At 41.9% G+C, this 21,266-nt stretch overlaps 1 protein-coding gene and 1 pseudogene across 3 annotated transcripts in view; both read right to left on the minus strand.

The window, feature by feature from the left end:
- The window catches only part of RBPMS (RNA binding protein, mRNA processing factor), a 187,251-nt gene that overhangs the window by 136,166 nt on the left and 29,819 nt on the right, over positions 1–21,266 (minus strand). The gene's annotated exons all lie outside the window — the stretch shown is intronic.
- The window catches only part of LOC136141902 (MAD2L1-binding protein-like), a 29,588-nt pseudogene continuing 12,674 nt past the window's right edge, over positions 4,353–21,266 (minus strand).

Raw genomic sequence — 21,266 nt, forward strand, 5'->3', positions numbered from 1 at the left:
AGACTGGTGATTATAGATCCCAATGGCTGTATAACAGAGGTGAGTCTTTTTTTTCTTTTTCTGGCTTCGCTGTGTGGGGATCTTACTTCCCTGACCAGGGATAGAACCCCGTGCCCTCTGGACCACCAGGGAATTCCTGGGTCTTTTTTTCTTTGGTAAATACTGACAGTGACGAGTATTCAACGTTAACAAAACACTGCACTTAATATTACACACTTTAGTAGCAATGGCCAGTTTTCTACAGTATCTATTCTTCCCATTTTACAAAGTAATATATTTTTAAAATTTATTTATTTTTGGCTGCGTTGGGTCTTCGTTGCTGTGCTCAGGCTTTCTCTGGTTGCGGCGAGCGGGGGCTACTCTTTGTTGCAGTGCTCGGGCTTCTCACTACAGTGGCTTCTCTTGTTGCAGAGCACGGGCTCTACAGCGCAGGCTTCAGGAGTTGCAGCACGCAGGCTCAGTAGTTGTGGCTCACGGGCTCTAGAGCGCAGGCTCAGTAGGTGTGGTGCACAGGCTTAGTTGCTCTGCGACATGTGGAATCTTCCCAGACCAGGGCTCGAACTTGTGTCCCCTGCATTGCCAGGCAGATTTTTAACCACTGCGCCACCAGGGAAGTCCCAAAGTAATATATTTTAGCTCGGTACACGATTTGCCAAACTCCCTTGCTGGTTAAGGTTATATTTCTAAGGTCTGCGCATGGTGTGGGCAGAAGCAATGCCTGCAAGTTCTAAGTTGTGCCCATAAAGGGAGCATATCGCCCCTCTTTTCTGTTGCAGAGAAGATATGATGGTGAGAACTGGAGCAGCCATCTTAGACCATAAGATAAAAACTACCTGTTGAAGATGGCAGAGCAACAAAATAGAGACCAACCACACAGACCATGGAACACTTTTCAGGTTTTCACGTGAGAGAAATAAATGTCTATTAGGTTCAAGCCACGTTACTCTGTTTTTCGTTGCTGCAATGTCATACTGCGTGCATGGTGGGCATACACACACATACACTCATGCTATAAATATCTCATGTTAAAAACAAACTTACTAAACTAAAAACTAAAAACCAATCTACCTGTGTTAAATCTTAAGATAGAAAACAGAAGCAGAAGAACCTAAGATATCTTGGTTTCTTCCTTAACCTCCTTGGTTTTTGAGCAGCAAGTTTGAAACAAAACAGCCTCACCCTTAATGATTGCTGGCCTTGATTCCTACTTGTTAAAGGAGTAAAATATAAGATTTAAAATACTGTGAGACTACTAAAAGTAAAACATACCAAGTGACCTAATGCACCTCACAGATTACACAAAAAAGAGAAAAGTGAACTAGAAGGAATCACCAAACACAAACTATAAAATCATCTTTAAAATTAATAACCCACCTCACTATGATGTGAAGCAGGAACAGAGATACATTTATACAAAGAAACAAGGCTTTACTTCAAGGTGATTTCTGCCCATTTAGATCTAACTTTCCAAGTTACTTTTAATGTGCCACACTGGTATGTCTTAAGGAGGCAATGAAATCCGTTAACAAAATCCTCACACAAATGTATTTATAGACAGACTAAAGATAAATGATAAACGTTAGAGAAAAAGAAAAATCTAAAACCCCCAATATCAGCTTCACTTCTACAGAAATCAGTTATTTTTAGGAACTAATGAACTACTGATTTATAAATGAGTAAAAATGAAATCTGTAGTTCTTCAGAGAACAGATATACTTCAGCAAATTAATCTAAAAATTATTCTCCTGAAGTGCTTAAATACCTACGTATATAGTTACTTTTGTCAATATGTGTTTCTTACAGACACAAGGATAGTAACATTTCCTCTAAAATTTTAAATTTGCCCTTCATAGAGTACATAGTTTCTGCGTACAGTATCTGTCTTATCTTTTCAAAAGCATACATTATTTTTTCAAACATTCCACATTCTCTTTTTGGTCAGGCTCTGACTGGCAAATGTATGTACTAGGTGAAAAGAGGATGAAAATCTAGACATCTACTTATTTTCTACTATAAGCGTCAAAGAGATTTTTCAATGGATTTTAACAGAATAAGACGTGCCAGACCGCTAGACTTTCAGGCCAATTGTAATACTAACCATGAGTTCATACGAGACAACTAACCCCACAGTCCTAAGCTCAGGAGGCTCCCTTCTTTGTAAAAGAAAACTAAAATCTTAGGAACACTTAAGTTACTTAAAATTTAAGATTTTTCTACATCAGATATTCTAGAAATGATTCACTGGCAGCAAACCAGAGCAAAAGATTAAGATTTACAGGGTGGCTTTCTGTTCTTAATGTGTGCTTAAGAGCAGAGGCAAATGAAAGCAGAAGTCAGAAACAAAAGAAAATACTTCAGAAATCTGAAATCTTTGAAAGAGATGTTCTTTAAAACAATTGTTCAATGAGGAGTCAACTGGTAGGCAAGACAAGATGGCAATTAAGAAGAACACAGCTATGACCCAGCAATCCCACTCCTGGGCATATACGTGGAGCAAATCTTAATTCAAAAATATATATGCACTCCAGGGCTTCCCTGGTGGCGCAGTGGTTAAGAATCCGCCTGCCAATGCAGGGGACACGGGTTCGAGCCCTGGTCCGGGAAGATCCCACATGCCGCGGAGCAACTAAGCCAGTGAGCCACAGCTACTGAGCCTGCACGCCTGGAGCCCGCAAGCCACAGGAGAGGCCACGACACTGAGAAGCCTGCACACCGCGACGAAGAGTACCCCCGCTCGCCGCAACTAGAGAAAGCCCGCGCACAGAAACGAGGACCCAACGCAGCCAAAAACAGATGGATAAATAAACTTATTTTTAAAAGATATATATATATATATATATATATATACACACACACACACATACATGCACCCCAATGTTCACTGCAGCACTATTTACATAGCCAGGACAGGGAAGCAGCCTAAATGTCCATCAACAGAGGAATGGATAAAGAAGATGTAGTACATATATACAATGGAATATTACTTGGCAATAAAAAAGAACGAAATAGTGCCATTTGCAGAGAAGTTGATAGACCTAGAGACTGTCATACAGAGTGAAGTAAGTCAGAAAGAGAAAAACAAATATCATATAATATCGCTTATATGTGGAATCTAGAAAAGTGGGTACAAAGGGAGACACAGGTGTACAGAACAAACTTATGGATACCAAGCAGGGAAGGTGGGGGTGGGATGAATTGGGAGATTGGGATTGGCATATATACACTACTATGTATAAGACAGATAACTAATGAGAACCTACTGTATGGCACAGGGAACTCTACTCAGTGCTCTGTGGTGACCTATACGGGAAGGAAACCTAAAAAAGAGGGGATATATGTATACATATAGCTGATTCACTTTGCTGTACGACAGAAACTAACACAACATTGTAAAGCAACTACACTCCACTAAAAATTTTAAAAGAAAAGAAGAACATGGCATGTTTCTGCTCCGCCTCGTCCTCTTTCTTATTCTTTTACAATTGGAAAAAGGGGTAGACCTGAAACCCAAATGAAATGGTAATATGTGAAAAATACATATAATTATGTGACCCCCCACCATATTCACTTTAAACCACAATGATTTAACTATTCTTATAGTGACAAGCCAAAGGTCCTAAAGTATAGAAAGAACTCAGTTCTGCATATAACTAACATTAAAATGGTGCTTACAAATGGTTATGTAGGGATCCACAGACCCTAATCCAATTCCAAAACCTAAAAGCTCAGAAGGCCTAAAATTGTGTGCGATGGGGGGAGAAGGGTCGTATATGTAAATGCACCGGGTGGCAAAACATCACCTGAAATGACTAGTTTTCATTTCTCCCACTTAGTGTAACTATTTGTTTCACTGGAGAAATAGTAGTCTGCTTAATTACTAGGTTCTACCTTAGACCTCACGGAGGGTATTGTGTTCAGTGGGTTATACACTGTGTTTTGTTGTTGTTTTTTTAACATTAATCCATTCATTTTATATTTAAGTTCACAAGTCACATCCACATTATGTCCCTAGTAAAAATTCTGAAAGTCCTCAGTAGAAAGCAGGAAAAGGTCACCTCCATAGGAGTGTCTGTCTCTGGGCCCATATTTGCTTTCCAACCCCCAAAAGAAAGACCTGACCCAGGACCCTCTGGGAAAATCAGCCTTTGATTCAGAGATGCTTGTTCGGTGATGATTATTACAGCCCTAGCCATACCATCAGCCCCTGGGGAAGTCTATAACGGAGCCAGGCAGCCAGGAGGAGAGAACCTTCCTCTCACCAGGAATTAACTAGCTCCAAGCAAGAGATGGGTGACTTGGTGCCACAGGGGTAAAGACAATTTAGCCATTGTGTTCACGGTGAGCATTCCCATTCACTCATGGAAGCCCTTCAGTGTCACTGGTGCCTGGAACCAAATATAATCCTCCCAGGCTGCAGCTGGGATGGTGGGTCGGCCACGGGGTAGGGTCACAGCCAATCTGTGGCCCAGGCTGGGCACTCTGTAGTTGAGCTTGGGTCAAAACCAGTCTTCTCCACAGTCGTGGTGACCCTGTGCCATGACGATGGTGCCCATGAGTGGAAGAACCTTCAGCTCACTGAAGGCATCAGCCATGAAAATGGCTCGGAAGAGGCGGCACAAAGAAGCTGCTGTGCTCAGGCTCGGTCCATGCTGTTGGGGACCAAGCGAGACAAGTCAAGTCGTAGAACTCCTCGGGACTGAGGGCATTGCCCCCAAGGAGGGTCAGCACCCGTGGTACTAGAGTCTGGGCAAAGAGACCCTCCAGGTGGCTGAGGACGCTCTCCAGTTCTGCCAGGGTTTGCTGACATTTCCTGCTGCTCGCCTCAGCAGTGGCCCGAGGTTTCTTCTTCACCACGTCCTCCGCCAGAGACTGCGACCAGGGGCTGCACTTCCGGCTCCGGGGCGTCATCATGACCTCCTCCCCGCTCTCCACGTGGTTTGAATCTGTGTTACCTTTTAAAATCTGAAAGATTTTGAAACACATCTGGTCCCAAGGATTTCAGAGAAGGAAGTGTGGACCTGTATCAACTCAATCACCCTTATCACAACCCTCTGAGATGGGAGTTAATTTGCAAACGAGGTTAACTAAGGGTTAAGGAACCTCCTCAAGGTCAAAAAGTTGGTAAGTGTTAAAGCTGAGATTTCAATTCAAGCAGCTCAGAGCCTGGAGTCTTAACATTATGCTATGCAGTCTTGTCTTCTCTCTTTTATAGCATCCAGATGAATGAGGTTTTGGATTTTCTAGTCATAATTACCAAAGTTATTCATGCAGGACAAAAAAAAATCTTAAAAACCATATTGAGGCTTCAGGAAAAGAACAATAAGTACTGCATTTTAGGAAAAAGACTGGGCCTATATTTATGCCTGTATTTCATAAACCACACCCACACAGCGCATTGCTCCAGATCAGCGTTGTGGGTACAGGGCAGAGCTCGAAGGCGCTCTGTCACAGCCATCTTCGGTTATCAAGGAGCCATTGCCAGTGGGTGTGGAGGAAGTTGTCTAAGCACACGCTTTTTTTCAATCGCCCCTACTGTCACAAGTGGATGTTTCAGGGGACATTAACATCGACACTATGATTGAAGAAAAATTATTATGGGGGGTTAAAAAAAAAAAGGTCACGACTAAGAGTCATCGCATCCGTGGTGACAGCTAATGGCCAAGCTGTTTACCATTTCCCTGGAAACCTTAATTCAGTTACTAATATCATCCCCAAAGCCATCCTGACCTTCCCTCTTCTCTCCGCAGGAAACTTAATAGGTCTCTTACTTGGTGCCCTCCCACTCTTGACAGCAGGCTCGGGCTCAGGCCCAGCTGGTGCCCTCAGCCTCCCTACCAAGATGGCAGCCGGAGGGGTTTCCCGCCACCAGAAGTGCAGCTGCACCCCCGACACAGCTTCCGGCGGTGGGGACTGCTCTCCGGTGCCGCATGCATCAGTCCAAGGAAGAGAAAGGCAGACGGCAAACCGAGGGCCTAAGGGGCACCATCTTTAGCAAAACAGGAAGACTTCAGGGAAGACAGCAGGAGTAGGGAGAATGTAATTAAGATGAGAAGGCTGTGACCAGCCGGGAGGGTTTACAGAAACAAGATACAGTGCCACCAACGCCGCATTTGGGAGCTGCCAGAGTCAGAGGAAGCGAGAAGAGGGAAGAAAACCTTCAAGGGACACAGAACGAAGGGCAAAAGGGAAAAAATCGATGAGGACCTGGAAGTGCAGAGAATGAGAAAACGGAGTGTGAAGAATCTCAAGTGTTTTATTTCATTTTTTGGCTTAATTATGCCTATATCACCAGAGGGAACATTTGGCACAGTAAAGGTCCAAAAAGGTATCTTTCAAAATTAAGTCACTACTTGCTCTTAGTTCAGTAGTTTCCCATGTTTTTCTATCCAAGCTACTTGTTTCTCTAATATGTGTAGTCTACAGGAGGCTGATCATGTTGTTTCTGATACGATTAAGAGGATACACGAATAAATAAACACTACAGGGGAAAAACTCCCAAAACATTAGATTTTTTTTTTCTATTTCTGGAGGGTTCATTTTTTTCCACATTTAACAGCAAGGAGACAATCTTGATACGACCTAGCGTCTGTAACAGATAAACGACAGAAACTAGGCATTATGATGGAAAAAGTGAAACACTGGGGAGCTGAAGAGATCCACCACCTTATCCATCTTTCTAGACTGTTCAGTCTCTGGAACATTTCCATTCATGGGTAAGAAACATCCTAGTGCACTATGTACACCTGTTATTTGTAAACTCTATGACATGAATCATGCTTTCCCCACAATCTGGTCTACTGAACTTGACTTTTTTTTCTATCAGCCTAATACCTGTGCCAAGTTTGAGGTCTGCAATTTTAGCTACACAATGTTCCACTGCTTTTTCTACCCTGGTTAAAAATTTCCCTACTGGTTTTGCTAAAAATCAAGAAGAAACAATATACCAGACCTATTAAAAGCAAGTTAAAGAACAATTTAAAACCCTAGCTTTTTAGAGTACACCCGAATCTCCTATTCGTGTACACTCAGGCACTCAAAAATTATTCGATCATTATGGTTAGTGTGAAAAATTGATAATTACTATAGAAAACAAAGCCAACAAAATAACAAGTGCTGCTGAAAATGTGAAGAAACTTGGGGCTTCCCTGGTGGCGCAGTGGTTGAGAGTCCGCCTGCCAATGCAGGGGACACGGGTTCGTGCCCAGGTCCGGGAGGATCCCACATGCCGCGGAGCGGCTGGGCCCGTGAGCCATGGCCACTGAGCCTGCGCGTCCGGAGCCTGTGCTCCGCAACGGGAGAGGCCACAACAGTGAGAGGCCCGCGTACCGCAAAAAAAAAAAAAAAAAAAAAGTGAAGAAACTGGAACGCTTCTTCACCCTTAGTGTGAATGCAAATTGGTGTAGCTGCTATGGAAAACAGTACGGCAGTTCCTCAAAAAATTACACATAGAATCACCATATGATTCAACTATCCCACCTCGGGGTATATATCCAAAAGAACTGAAAACAGGATCTTGTAAAGGTATTTGCACACCCACGTTCATAGCAGCATAATCCACAATATATCCAGGAGGTGGAAGCCATCCAAATGCCCATCAACAAATGAGTGAACAAACAAAACAAAATGTGGTCCATACATACAATGGAATATTATTCACCTTTAAAAAGGAAGGAAATCCTGTCACATGCTACAACATGGATGAACCTGAGGACATTATGCTCAATGAAAAAAGCCAGTCACCAAAAGACATACTGTAGGACTCCACTCACACAGAATTACCTAAAGTAGACAGAAACAGAAAGTAGCATGGTGGCTGCCAGGGGCTGGAGGGAGGGGGGAAATGGGGAGTTGTTTAACAGGTACAGAGTTTCAGCTTTGTAAGAAAAAAAGTCCTGGATATCTGTTGCATAACAACGTGAATATACTTAACATTATTGAACTGTACATTTAAAAATGGTTAAGACGGCAAATTTTGTGTTTTAACCACAATTTAAATTTTTTTTAATTATATAAAAGAAGAAACAATTAGCAAGAGAGAAGCAAATTGAAGATTACCTCTACAGAAGAACTTTTTTCTTGTAACTTTCAGAATGTCAAAAGATTTCTAACAACATTCCTTTGAGACGTTCACTGCAAGTCAGCCTATTTAGGGTTCTCTTAGGTCCTATTATAAAAGGTTCCTTGTAAACCATGAATCAGTGCCTCCACATCATTACGCTATCCTGAGAAAGGACTCCCAAAGGAGAAGATATTGCTTTATGATTTATCAAAACTACCTTTAACTTCTTAGAAATTGCCGACTCAGGACTCCTCCAACTCAGCTGTAAGATTCGACAGGAAACATAGAAGAACACATCCTTTCCTTCTGGCTTTAGGATTAAAGTGATTTACTTTTAACTTACACACCCATAAAGTTTATCCCCCAAACATTATTTCACATTAGTGACTGATCACAGCTCACATTAACTTCAACTAAAATTAGGTCAAAATAACCACTAGTATTACAGTATCAGAGTATGCTTGACACTTGCAAGTAAATTCAGATATTCCCCCTCTACAAACACGTTTCAAATAAGACCGTATCTTTCTATTTCTAGCTCTGTATATAAATACAAACTTGACATAGTGGCACATCTAGGCTATTTAATAATATATATCATTAATACAAAGGGAAAGAAAAACATAAAAAGGTAGAGTAGTATAGTCTGTACTTGAAATACCTCTCCCTTCACTCCACCCCCATGTGTGTTAGGATAAAGAAGTAAAATAATTTAATTCCAACTGCAGAAGTAAATGGTAATTCTTAATCCTCTGTGAAAGGTAATCAGCTACACCTTTTTTTTTCCGGCCGCACCACGTGGCTTGTGGGTTCTTAGTTCCCCAACCCAGGCCCTTGGCAGTGACTGCAGAGTCCTAACCACCGGACTGCCAGGGAATTCCAGTTACACCCTTGCTTGAGTAAGTGTTTCCTCTACCAAGTCACTTAGAAGTTTCAGGTAAAATGGCATTCTTGGCTGCTATCGTCTTCCCCACCCCTTACAATAATGACCACCATCAACTTCTGGTTCCACATACTGTCAGTCCACTTCACTGCACAGGTAGGACAGATGGGGCAAATCTACTTACTTATACTCTGTATCTGATAAAGGTTATAATGACCACCCTAAAACTCGGGAAGGAGAAGGGTAAGACTAGCAGTTGGCTCAGAAATTTTACAATTATTTAGAGAACCCTGTTGATTAGTTTTTATTTTAACAAAAGCCACTAGGCTATTTATCAGCAAGGGAAGAGGAAGACGGGAATGAATAGTAAGCAAATAAATATCTAAAATTGTGCTCTAAGACAAACGTCCATAATAGATAAACCATTTCCTAAGTAAAAACAACAGTTTTTTTTTTTTTAAAGCACTCAGAGTTCAACACAAAATTCTTCTGAAGTGAACTTGCTTATCCAAACGGCAGGCTTTGATAATATCAATTTTAACGTTTGACCTATAATCCCAACAACTCCAGGTCAAACTGCTACACATATCATGACGAGGAGTATAAATGTATAAAGGTTCATTATTTATTCAATTCAAATGTTCTTACTTATTCAAATGTTCAAGAAACATTAAATCCCATGAGCAAGGATCTCTGCTAGTACAAAGTCCAATCGTATGAATTCAACACAATGAACCCATCTTTCTTTTGAAAACAAAAACACAAGCAAACCATAACTGCATGAAAAAATGTAAGGGCACCAGCAAGCTGTGGCAACCACATAGCCCAGCCTTGGAGAAGCAGGATGACTGACATGTGCTGAGAAAGCTAATGTAGTCCTAAGTGACAGTAATGTTAGATAAAGGAATGTAATGGTGCCAACATGTTCTGCATAGAAGGACTGTATTCAGAGCACAAAATCCCATCTGAAGACTTCCCAGAGAAGAGCAATCAGGTCAGGAAATCAACTGGAAACTATGGCATATAAAAATGGTTGAACAAAGTAGAGATGTTCATCCTGAAGGGAAAAATACAAGGCTCAGGAGAAATTTGACGGCACATTTAAAATATTTACAGCTGCCCTGTACAAGGAGTAGGTTAATTATGTTGTCATCCAACTAGGCAGGAATAGCACTGAGCATGGAAGTCACAGTTCTAGGAGTGCAGAACCACGGAAACTGTCCCTATTAAAATGGGCTACCTTGGAGAATAGAAAGCTCCTGGCAGCAGGAAATGTTTAAAGTGTTCAGAAAAGTGAAAAGAAAACCTGGAGTAATTACTTTTCCAAACCTCTAAACATCTTCTGGTGCCAGGAGCTTTCTATTCTCCAAGGTAGTCTGTTTTACTATGAACAATTATTTTCTTCAAAAGAAAAATGGGGATAATTATTGGAAATAACTAAATTCCAAATAAGGACTTAAGGAAATGTCAGAAAAATTGTTGCTCCTTCCCTGAATTTATCCATATTCCAAACATTTTTTCTATCTTGAATCAATATATCGCTGACTTAAATAATCTAACCAAAGGCTGTTTCTCTCCCAGTCACCAACTTACCTTTGAAACCTCTTCAAGATTATTCCTGATATAGTCTTCCCTAACTCATCACTCCACCACCACACACACACAACCGCACACAGACTGTGCACATATCCCCATTGGCTGCTGTCTCTTTAATCTGTGTATATCATCAACACAGTACTCACGGTCCCATAAGGATTACTGACATGAACAGAATTCCAAGTTACAGCAAAGACTTTGAATTTAGAAAGTCATGTACCATAAAGTACTAGTACTACTCAATTAGAAAGGTCTATGAAATTTATGAAAGAATTAAGTAAATCAAAAAGCTATGCACCTTATATCCAGAGAAAACCATAACTCGAAAGGATACATGTGCCCTGCAGACACACGTTCACTGCAGCAGTATTTACAATAGCCAAGACATGGAAGCAACCTAAATGTCCATCGACAGATGAATGGAAAGAGAAGATGTGGTACGTACACGTACACGCATGCACACACACACACACACACACACACACACACGAATACTACTCAGCCATAAAAAAGAATGAAATAATGACATTTGCAGCAACATGGATCTAGAGATTATACTAAGTTAAGGCAGTCAGACAGAGATAGACAAATATCATATGGTATCACTTATATGTACAATCTAAAAAAAATGATACAAATTAACTTATTTACAAAATGACTTACAAACACAGAAAACAAACTTATGGCTACCATAGGGGAAAGGTGGGGGGGATGGATAAATTAGGAATTTGGGAGTAACATATACACGCTATTATATATAAAACAGATAAACAAGGACCTGCTATATAGCACAGGGAACTATACTCAATAGTTTGTAATAACCTACATGGGGAAAGAATGTGAAAAAGAATACGTGTGTCTATATAATTGTATGTATAAAACCATCACTGTGCTGTATACCTGAAGCTAACAAAACATTGTACATCGACTATACTTCAATAAAAAATTATTTTTAAAAAAGCAATGCGGGCTTCCCTGGTGGCGCAGTGGTTGAGAATCTGCCTGCTAGTGCAGGGGACACGGGTTCGAGCCCTGGTCTGGGAGGATCCCACATGCCGCAGAGCAACTGGGCCCCTGAGCCACAACTACTGAGCCTGCGCGTCTGGAGCCTGTGCTCCACAAGAGAGGCCGTGATAGTGAGAGGCCCGCGCACCGCGATGAAGAGTGGCCCCCGCTTGCCGCAACTAGAGAAAGCCCTCGCACAGAAATGAAGACCCAACACAGCCAAAAATATGTAAATAAATAAATAAATAAAGCCAAGCATTAAAAAAATAAATAAATAAATAAAAAAGCAATGCACCTAAAAAGACGGCCAGAGAGCATGTGTTCCAACTTGACGCCTTCACAAGGAGTTAGCAACCACTTGGATGGTATGGATATGTGTCTTCTTTGGACATGTGTCCTTTAGAAACATGTTTTAGGATCTTCTTCATTTTCAGCCTTGCTTAGATTGTAAATTTCTTAAGGACAGAGAGGTCTTCCTTTCCCTGTCCCACAAAAGCCCTCCTTAGGAGCTGGTTAAATGAAATTCCATAAACTGCTCACAAATAGAAAGCTTACACTTGGAGAACTAAATTGTGTGATAGTGTGTCTGTGTGTGTGTGTGTGTGTGTGAGATGAGGAATTATTATTTTTGAAAATCTGGTAGAATGAAACACAAAGTTCTTTTTTTCTGTTCTTAGTGGACAGAAGAGACCACTGATAGTAACTCCCTTACCTCCAACTCTCATGTAATAATCCCCGATACACCCGATTTCCTAAGAGTTGAGGAAACGAAAAGCTCCCAGAGTTTTAGTACTGGGTTTAGCACCAATCACAGAATTTCAGAGTTAGAAGGTAACTTACAGACCATCCAGTGTAGCTCCCTCATTTCACCGCTTAGAAAAGTCAGGATGCAGGACTCTATAAAGAGTTTTTTCCCTTTTCCTTTTTAAACCACAAACAAAATATGGGCTCACTCACCTCACAGAAGTCACTGCATTGGTTTAGGACCACCTGAGACTCATGACTGCTCAGTTACTTTATTCTTGAAGTAACCCACACTTGGAAGTCATCTCTTAGATAACATGGGTACAATGACAGGTCTTACGTATACCATGGCAAAAATCACAACACGGGCGTTCTAGGTCAAGTTGATAATTATAATGACTCAATTATAATAAGAATAGCTATCATTTCATAAACTCCGACTATACTTAGTTGATTCAATCCTATGCATACAATCTCTCACGTACTCATCTCAATGATCCTGCTACGGCAGACAGAATCACCCGATTTACCCATGAGGCTCATTATGCCCAAGACAACACCTCAAAGTGCAGAGTCTGGATTTAAACCCAGGCCTGTCTGACTTCAAAGCCTGTGCATTCTCTGCTGTGCCACTTTAAATACTGTCTTGCAGTTCCTCAGAGCTGTTGCAGTTCTCTAGGACGTTTCCAAGTGTTCGGAAAGGCATACACAATAAAAAGTGGTCTGGTTCGCTGCAACAAGCAAGGGCTTAGAAGCCAGGCCCACCAGGCTTAAGAGTGCTGACACCATCACTCACTGGCTCTGAATAACCAGGGCACATAGAATAGAGAGGTATTATGAGAAGCTTAACAGGGCAAATTTTAAGAAATGAGGTCTTACTGAATTAAAGTTATTCATAAATCATCGCCCTTAAAATTCACAGGATTGGATGGAACCTGATAAATCATTCCAAACAATGTATGACAACCCTAGAAAGAAAAAACTCACCCCCCCCAAAAAAAAAAGGTATTTTAAAATCCAAACATAAGAGAACTGTGTATTTTGCCTCCCTTGTGGGTGTTTATTTTGTTTCACAATTAAGTGGCCATTGGAAGAATAAGTTTTTTCAAAGTTCTGGAAAGTCATCTTAAATTAGGCCCCGGAAAGAAATGGAATCTCTTTTAGTAATGACTCTTGTTTTCTTTGAAAGTTCATGTTTGGGTCAGCCAAGTTGTAAACGGTAAAATTATATTGCTGGGTTGTTATTCAAGTTTGGGGGTTGGGTGGGGATGAGGCCGATAGCTATTTGGATCGCTGTAGGACAGCTTATCTGGTTTCTATACTGAAAGAAGGGTCTATTCTTAGGCAAAAGACATCATCATTTTAGAGGAGCAGAAGCGTGCATTGGATTCCTATTGAACAATCCGCATGGGAAGACTCCAGAAAAGTCTCTCTCTCCAAATAAAAGCTGTCTTCAGAGCTTGTGTGATTTTTCTTGAGTCAATGGAATGTCTAGGCTAAAGGGTTCTTCTTTTGTTGTTTTCCTATGTTGCAATATAGCCAGATAGAAAACAATTGTGTAAGGATTTTTTCCCCATTTATTTATTCTTTGCCTTGTTATAACAAGAATAAAGCCACGAATAGTAACAAATAACTGAAACTACCGCTATGTTACGAATGAGCCAGAAGCTGTATTTGGGGGTTTTGGGGTTTTTTGTTTTTTTGCGGTACGCGGGCCTCTCACTGCTGTGGCCTCTCCCGTTGCAGAGTACAGGCTCCGGACGCACAGGCTCAGCGGCCATGGCTCACGGGCCCAGCCGCTCCACGGCATGTGGGATCTTCCCGGACCGGGGCACGAACCCGTGTCCCCTGCCATCGGCAGGCGGACTCTCAACCACTGCGCCACCAGGGAAGCCTAAAAATCATTACCTTTTGACCAGAGAGTCAGTTTCAACAACTATAGGCTAATCTGTCAAATTAAAGTTTGTTTCTAAAGAAAAGTGATCTTTGGGACGTTAAATAAAAAATTTTAAAACTCCTTTCTTGACAATAGAACTGTATGATCAGTAATACGTATACTGATAAGCACTCTTATTCAATGACAGAAGAGAGGTGAGACGAATGGAGTAGGCCTTGCTCATTTTAAAACCACTTTCACTTACATATTAAAAGTAAATCATAGGGGGCTTCCCTGGTGGCGCAGTGGTTGAGACTCCGCCTGCCGATGCAGGGGACACGGGTTCATGCCCCGGTCCGGGAAGATTCCACATGCCGCAGAGCGGCTGGGCCCGTGAGCCATGGCCGCTGAGCCTGCGCGTCCGGAGCCCGTGCTCCGCAACGGGAGAGGCCACAATAGTGAGAGGCCCGCGTACCGCAAACAAACGAACAAACAAAAAAGTAAATCATAGGGACTTCCCTGGTGGCACAGTCGATAAGACTCCACGCTCCCAATGCAGGGGGCCTGTGTTCCATCCCTGGTCAGGGAACTAGATCCCAAATGCCACAACTGAGGAGCCTGAGAGCTGCAACTAAGACCCGGTGCAACGGACAAAAATAAAAAGTGTTCATTAAAAAAAGTAAATCATACCCACAAATACTTATCCTCCACATTGTCATCATCTGCTTTACTTTTCATCATATTCACTAAGAAAATGGCCTTTTTATTTGTCTTTAAATTTCAGCAGCTTACACAGTGCCAAGCACATGGTAGACACTTAATGTATCTTTCTGGAGTAAGTGAACTATAAGAGATAGGTATTTTTAAAATTCATAACACTTTCACCCATATCTCAAGAAAAGTAAATGAATATGAGGCAGAGGCTATAATTTTGGCTTTTAGGAGAAACTACTAAATAGGGTGTTAGTACGTGTCTCTCAAAGATATCCAGACATGAGAATATCTCAGACATGTATAGAAGGATTGTTGCATGATTATTCTACCTTCTCCAATTAGTAACTGAGATAGCTACCAAGAAATCAAACACTAGTCTCTTCATATAACACTTAAATACCACTAATTTTTTAAATGCTGTCATTTTGTAGCAGGAGGTATTATGGTGATAGAACCGTTTTGTATTTTGACTGTGTTCATACATACCTACATATGTGATAAAATTTAGAAAACTAAATATAAACACACAACAAGTGTAACTGGTAAAATCTGAATCAGGTCAGTGGATTAGAGCAATGTCAGTTTTTTGGTTGAGATATCAGATTTTATACTGCAGTTATGCAAGATGTATCACTGGGAGAAACTAGGTGTAGGGTACATGGGGATCTCTCTGTATTGTTTCTCACAACTGCATGTGAATCTACATAACAGTACATCATGTGCCTTGGAATAACCCTTATGAGGCAACAGTGTCAGGCTGCAATCCCAGCATTCATTAATAGAAAAGGAATATCGAGAATACCAATTTAACAATTGCAGTGAATTAATCGGTCCTTATTAAACTACATCTTGAATACAGTGTCTCCAGGAAAACCAGGAAAAAAAAGCCCAAAACACAAAAAACTTAAATCCATTAGTCAATGAAAAGTACCGCTTTGTTGCTTGTGTTGGGTACCAGAGCACATCAGTGGCATTACTGTAAGGGACAAGAATTAGGTCTTGCACCACTAATACGCGTATGGTAAATTATCCAACTGCTGTGTGCCTTGCCGGGCTGAGGTTGAACAGAGTCTCTCTACCTGCTCTTACCTTTATTGACCAAAAAATAAAAGAAAATATGGATTTCTGGTGCTTGGGAAACGTGAGGTGGTTTAAAAGAGTGGGAGAGGGCTCCCCGGGTGGCGCAGTGGTTGCGAGTCTGCCTGCCCACGCAGGGGACACGGGTTCGTGCCCCAGTCCGGGAAGATCCCACATGCCGCGGAGCGGCTGAGCCCGTGAGCCATGGCCGCTGAGCCTGCGCGTCCGGAGCCTGTACTCTGCAACGTGAGAGGCCCGCCTACCGCCAAAAAAAAAAAAAAAAAAAAAAGTGGGAGAAAATGCTGCATGTGTGGATGGGAATCATTCTGTGTTTTTGTTGTGGTAGTGGTTGTTTCTTTGTTTTTAATTCATTACTTTAAGCTCTATTCAAATAAATTATATTTTTTTAAAATGCTGTCATTATTGCATTTCTGTTCATTGATATGACATACTTTGAAATGTACTTTAGGGGAATGAGTCAAAAGTTATTCAACAACTCACCAAAAGATTAGTTCTCTTTATAAGATCTGAAAAATGTGCCAAACAAGTGCATTTCAGGGATATACACCATGAAGCCTCTTCTTTGTTTTCACCTCTTAAATATCTTATTCCACGTAAAGCAGAGAATGATCAAGGCATGCAACTTGTTGTTTCTTATAGAAATACTACAGGTATAGAGCAATAAGTATGATTCTCTCTATACTGCCAACAGTGGCAAAGGGACTTGTGCGATTTCATATTTTTTAAATTTGCCAATTTGTGTGTAGATTATATAACCAAACAGTTACAAACAAAAATATTGTTCTATGAATCAAGTTACTAGGGATAGGGCATTTAATTTACAAATTACTGTGATTCAATTTCTTCTAAAAGCACTTTCCCCTCCCCCTCTTTCACTTTAAAAATAGTTTAAAATTCACAAATTGACCTACATTTTGAAAAAGGAAACAACAGCAAATGTATACCACTTTTTAAAGCATGGAAACCTGGGCTGCCGAGGTTAGAAACTATATAGATACCAAGAAGCCAAAACATGATGGAAAACAACTTCAAGAAATTAATGAAAGGGATCTTGCTGGGTAACCTGAGGCCCCAATTGCTAAGGATGTATTGAGACCTACTATAACTGATTAAACTTTGACTATGAAATAAGATTATAAACTTTTTATATTTCACTACAAAAACTGGGGGACATGTATATCAATCACTGGATGATATGGTTAAGGCTTGCAACACTGTCATTTGCTGAATTGTTTTGCTTTTTTTAAAAGGGAAAACTAAATACCCCTCCAGGAGGCCTGGATTTCACAGCTTTTAATTTAGGCATAATTTAGTTTTGAAAGCACAGAGAAGATACTGCCTGGGGAGTCCAGGAAGGCTTTCTAGAAGCAAGGTGTGTGCTCGAAGGCAGAAAGGCGGTCCTGCACAGAGGGCATGGGCACTCCAGCAGCCCCTCCCCCCGCGCCAGCCACATGGCCATCCATGTGACTCCACGTGAGGGCCAAGGCATAGACCCATCCCACGTCCAGACACAATGTTATATGGCAAATCAAGCCACTTTTTTGGACCTCAGTTTCCTCACTTCTGAAAGGAGAAAAGCCTAGACTAGCAACGTTCCTTCCAGTTCTAAAACAGAATTATTACATTTATGACTTTAGCATCATGTCTCCATCCTACCTACAAATAAAACACACACAGGAAAAAACTCCAGTGACATTTTTTTCTCACCACCTTTGACCTGTCTTAGAAGCAGAAGCCAATGCTTTTGTGACTAAGTGTTACTTATGAATTCCCACAGGGCTGAATGTTACCGGTGGGGCTAAACATGGTGGTGACCCCCTCCATTTCCCAAAGCCTACTAGGGCTGCTCTGAAAGTGACGTGAAAAACACAAGGTTGTGAGGTTGTGAACACATTTAAACTGTATATTAAAAGTGTGCGCTTCCTTAAAAAAAAAAAGTCTTATATTCCCACAGTATCTACTTTTTTTTAATCTTTATTTTATATTGGAGTATAGTTGATTAACAATGACGTGTTAGTTACAGGTGTACAGCAAAGTGACTCAGTTATACCCATACAAGTAACCATTCTTTTTCAAATTCTTTTCCCATTTAGGTTATTACAGAATATTGAGTCACGTTCCCTGTGCTATACAGTAGGTCCTTGTTGGTTATCTGTTTAAAATGTAGTAGTGTGTACACGTCAATCCCAAAATCCCAGTCTATCCCTCCCTCCCCCGCTTTCACCCTGGTAACCATAAGTTCGTCCTCTGAAGTCTCCCACAGTACCTACTTCTAAGTGCTTTAAAGCCCTTTCATAGATCACAGTTAACATTAATACAAAGAGATGGGTGGTAGCTGAAAGTACGGTGTCCTACCAAGCCTCTTGGGGTGCCCCACAGATGTTAGATTGATTTATTTGATCTGTGCTGGTATTTAAACTTGGACAATACAGAATCGACTACATTCCTTGAAATGTTATCTCCAACTATGGCTGGATTACTTGGAGTTTTTCATTCACTCAATAATATTACAGCTTAATACTATGATTAATCACGATGTTGAACACTTGCTGACTATTGTGTGCCAGACACAATATGCATTGATTCACGTCTCTCTGTCCACCCTCCCCCAGAAGCCTACAGATGTGGAAACAGAGGCACAAAGAGACGGAAGTCATTTCCTCACAAGGTCACAAAGTCAGAATCTGAATTCCGGCATCCTAACCCCACAGCCTACCCGTTTAGACGCTGGATGGCAAACATACCTAGCACCTAACACCGTTCGGGGTGATCAAGATGATTAAGACAAGTGCTTGGTTTACAGGCGGTGGAGCCTGCCCAACATATAAAAAATAATTACAACATATCGTGTGTGTGCTGTAACCCAGGCCTTTAAAAATTGCTATGGCAACACAGTGGGGAGAGGGGCCTGCTGGGGGAGTTCAGCAAGACTTCCACCTGAGCTGGGCCCTGAAAGATGAGCACACATTCCTGGGGTGCAGGAAGGATGGAAGGGCATTCCAGGTGGAGAACATGTGCCAAGGTACATAAAGGTGAGTGAGCGCAGGGAATCCAGTGTGGCGTGAGGTGACAGAGGGCACGGCAGGAACGGGGAGAGTTTCCAGGCTCGCTCACTGAACCCCTTTCTGCCTCAGTTCCTACAGGGCTAATGGTGGCTAGAAAGCAGGGTCCACTTGACAGTTGTCTCCTACAGGGATAGTATCTGGTGGAGTTTAAAGGAATGTTTTTTCTTCCCTTCTGAGATTCACTTCCCAGAGACAGGAAGACTTTAAAAAACAAATGGTCCTGGGGTGCAAGCAAGAATGTATGTGTGATAAACTAACCAGTTAGCTGAATTTTAGAGCCAGGAAGGCAAAAGATGGCACACATATGGGGAGGGGCCGTAAGTGGCTCCCATGATGAATTTCCAAATACGGTCTGTGGCCCTTAAGGGGTTATGAACAAAGGGGTGTGTGTGTGTCTGTGCGTGTCTGTGTGTGTTTTCTGGGGAGAGTACCCACAGGTTTCACCAGATTGTCAAAGGGATCAATGACCCCCAAAATCAACAATCACTGCTTTCAAGCAGGCCAGACCTCCCTGCAACTTATAACACCTGGGGCAACCCTAAGACACCCTAAGTTAAAAAAGAAAATCAGGGCTTCCCTGGGGGCGCAGTGGTTGAGAGTCCGCCTGCCGATGCAGGGGACACGGTTTTGTCCCCCAGTCCGGGAGGATCCCACATGCCGCGGAGCGGCTGGGCCCGTGAGCCATGGCCGCTGAGCCTGCGCTCCGCAACGGGAGAGGCCACAACGGTGAGACGACCGCGTTCCACAAAAAAAAAAAAGAAAAGAAAATCAGTGCAAGCAAAATGAGAAAGTACCCCTGGCCTCTTGTGCCTTACTTGAAACGCTGACAAACACTTTAGCTTAAGGCTCTGTTCAAAAGGCCTTTAAGATCTGAGATAGTTATGTTTGCCTAACTTTATTCAGGTCCTATTATGCAAGCCTGCCACCTATTCAGGACCCCAAATGTTCATGATTTACCGATAAGGTAAAACTCTCCAATTTGTAATCTAATTCTCCTAAGAAAACCTGCTCTCTGAAGAAATCCAAGAAGCTGGATTCACAGGCCAGGTACTTAATTAACTTCTCTAAACTAATATTTAAAAGAAAACTTAAAAATAAACCACACCTCAGTGAGACTCGTTCTTAATTTTCTACCACAAGATTAAAAGGATGACTGCCCCCTGAGGAATAATAATCACCAAGGAATCCGAACACAAGAAAGCTTATTTGCAGACTGGCAACGGGGTCCCCTGGTGGAACGTGAACATTGCTAACCCAGCATCTGTCATCATGGTCACATCTTACATCACCAGCGTTTCAACATATCACGATTCTTCCATTGTCAGCATTTATTCTATTTCTGTTCAGCTCCATGCTGCTTTCTTTAAAGCAGTGCACAGGCCAAGGGAATAGAAGCAACTTTTCATGAAAGACACAAAGAGAGACACGCCTTTGGGCACTCAGATGCTGGGCAGCAAGGAGCAGAGTGGCGCTTAAGAAGAGCGGTGCTGGGGGCTTCCCTGGTGGCGCAGTGGTTGAGAGTCCGCCTGCCGATGCAGGGGACGCGGGTTCGTGCCCCGGTCCGGGAAGATCCCACATGCCGCGCAACGGCTGGGCCCGTGAGCCATGGCCTTGGCCGCTGAGCCTGTGCGTCCGGAGCCTGTGCTCCGCAACGGGAGAGGCCACATCAATGAGAGGCCCGCGTACCGCAAAAAAAATTTTTTTTCATTAAAAAAAAATAAAAAAGAAGAGCGGTGCTGGAGTCAACAGCTCCCTGGGTTCGATGCCATCCTTCTCACGAAGCTGTGCAAGCTCGGGCAAGTTACCTGCCCTCTCTGTGGTTTCTTTACCTATAAAATGGGGATTGTAGTTGTAGTTCCTCATAGGATTGTTATGAGAACTCAGTAAGTTAACGTTCGTAAGACGTTTAGAACGGCGTCTGGCAACTAGTGTTTGATGAATACACTAAATCTTACCAAAATTCCTTGGTTAAGGAAACTAGCCGTTTCAACAAAACTGAGAAAGAAAAGCCACGTTTGGTAACATGCCAATATCCAGGTTAACATGCCCACTGTTCACTGAGAAATAAAACACCAAAATAACCACTACAAGTGCAAATACTTTAAGTCTCCATGAAACAAAAACTATTTGTAAAAAAAAACATTTAGAAATCGGAAAATCAATCTAAGTTACAGAGACATTTATTGAGCTACTACCACATTGTTAATCACTGTGCTAGATGTTGGT

Source organism: Phocoena phocoena, chromosome 21 (genome assembly GCF_963924675.1).
Source record: "Phocoena phocoena chromosome 21, mPhoPho1.1, whole genome shotgun sequence".
Classification (NCBI taxonomy): domain Eukaryota; kingdom Metazoa; phylum Chordata; class Mammalia; order Artiodactyla; family Phocoenidae; genus Phocoena; species Phocoena phocoena.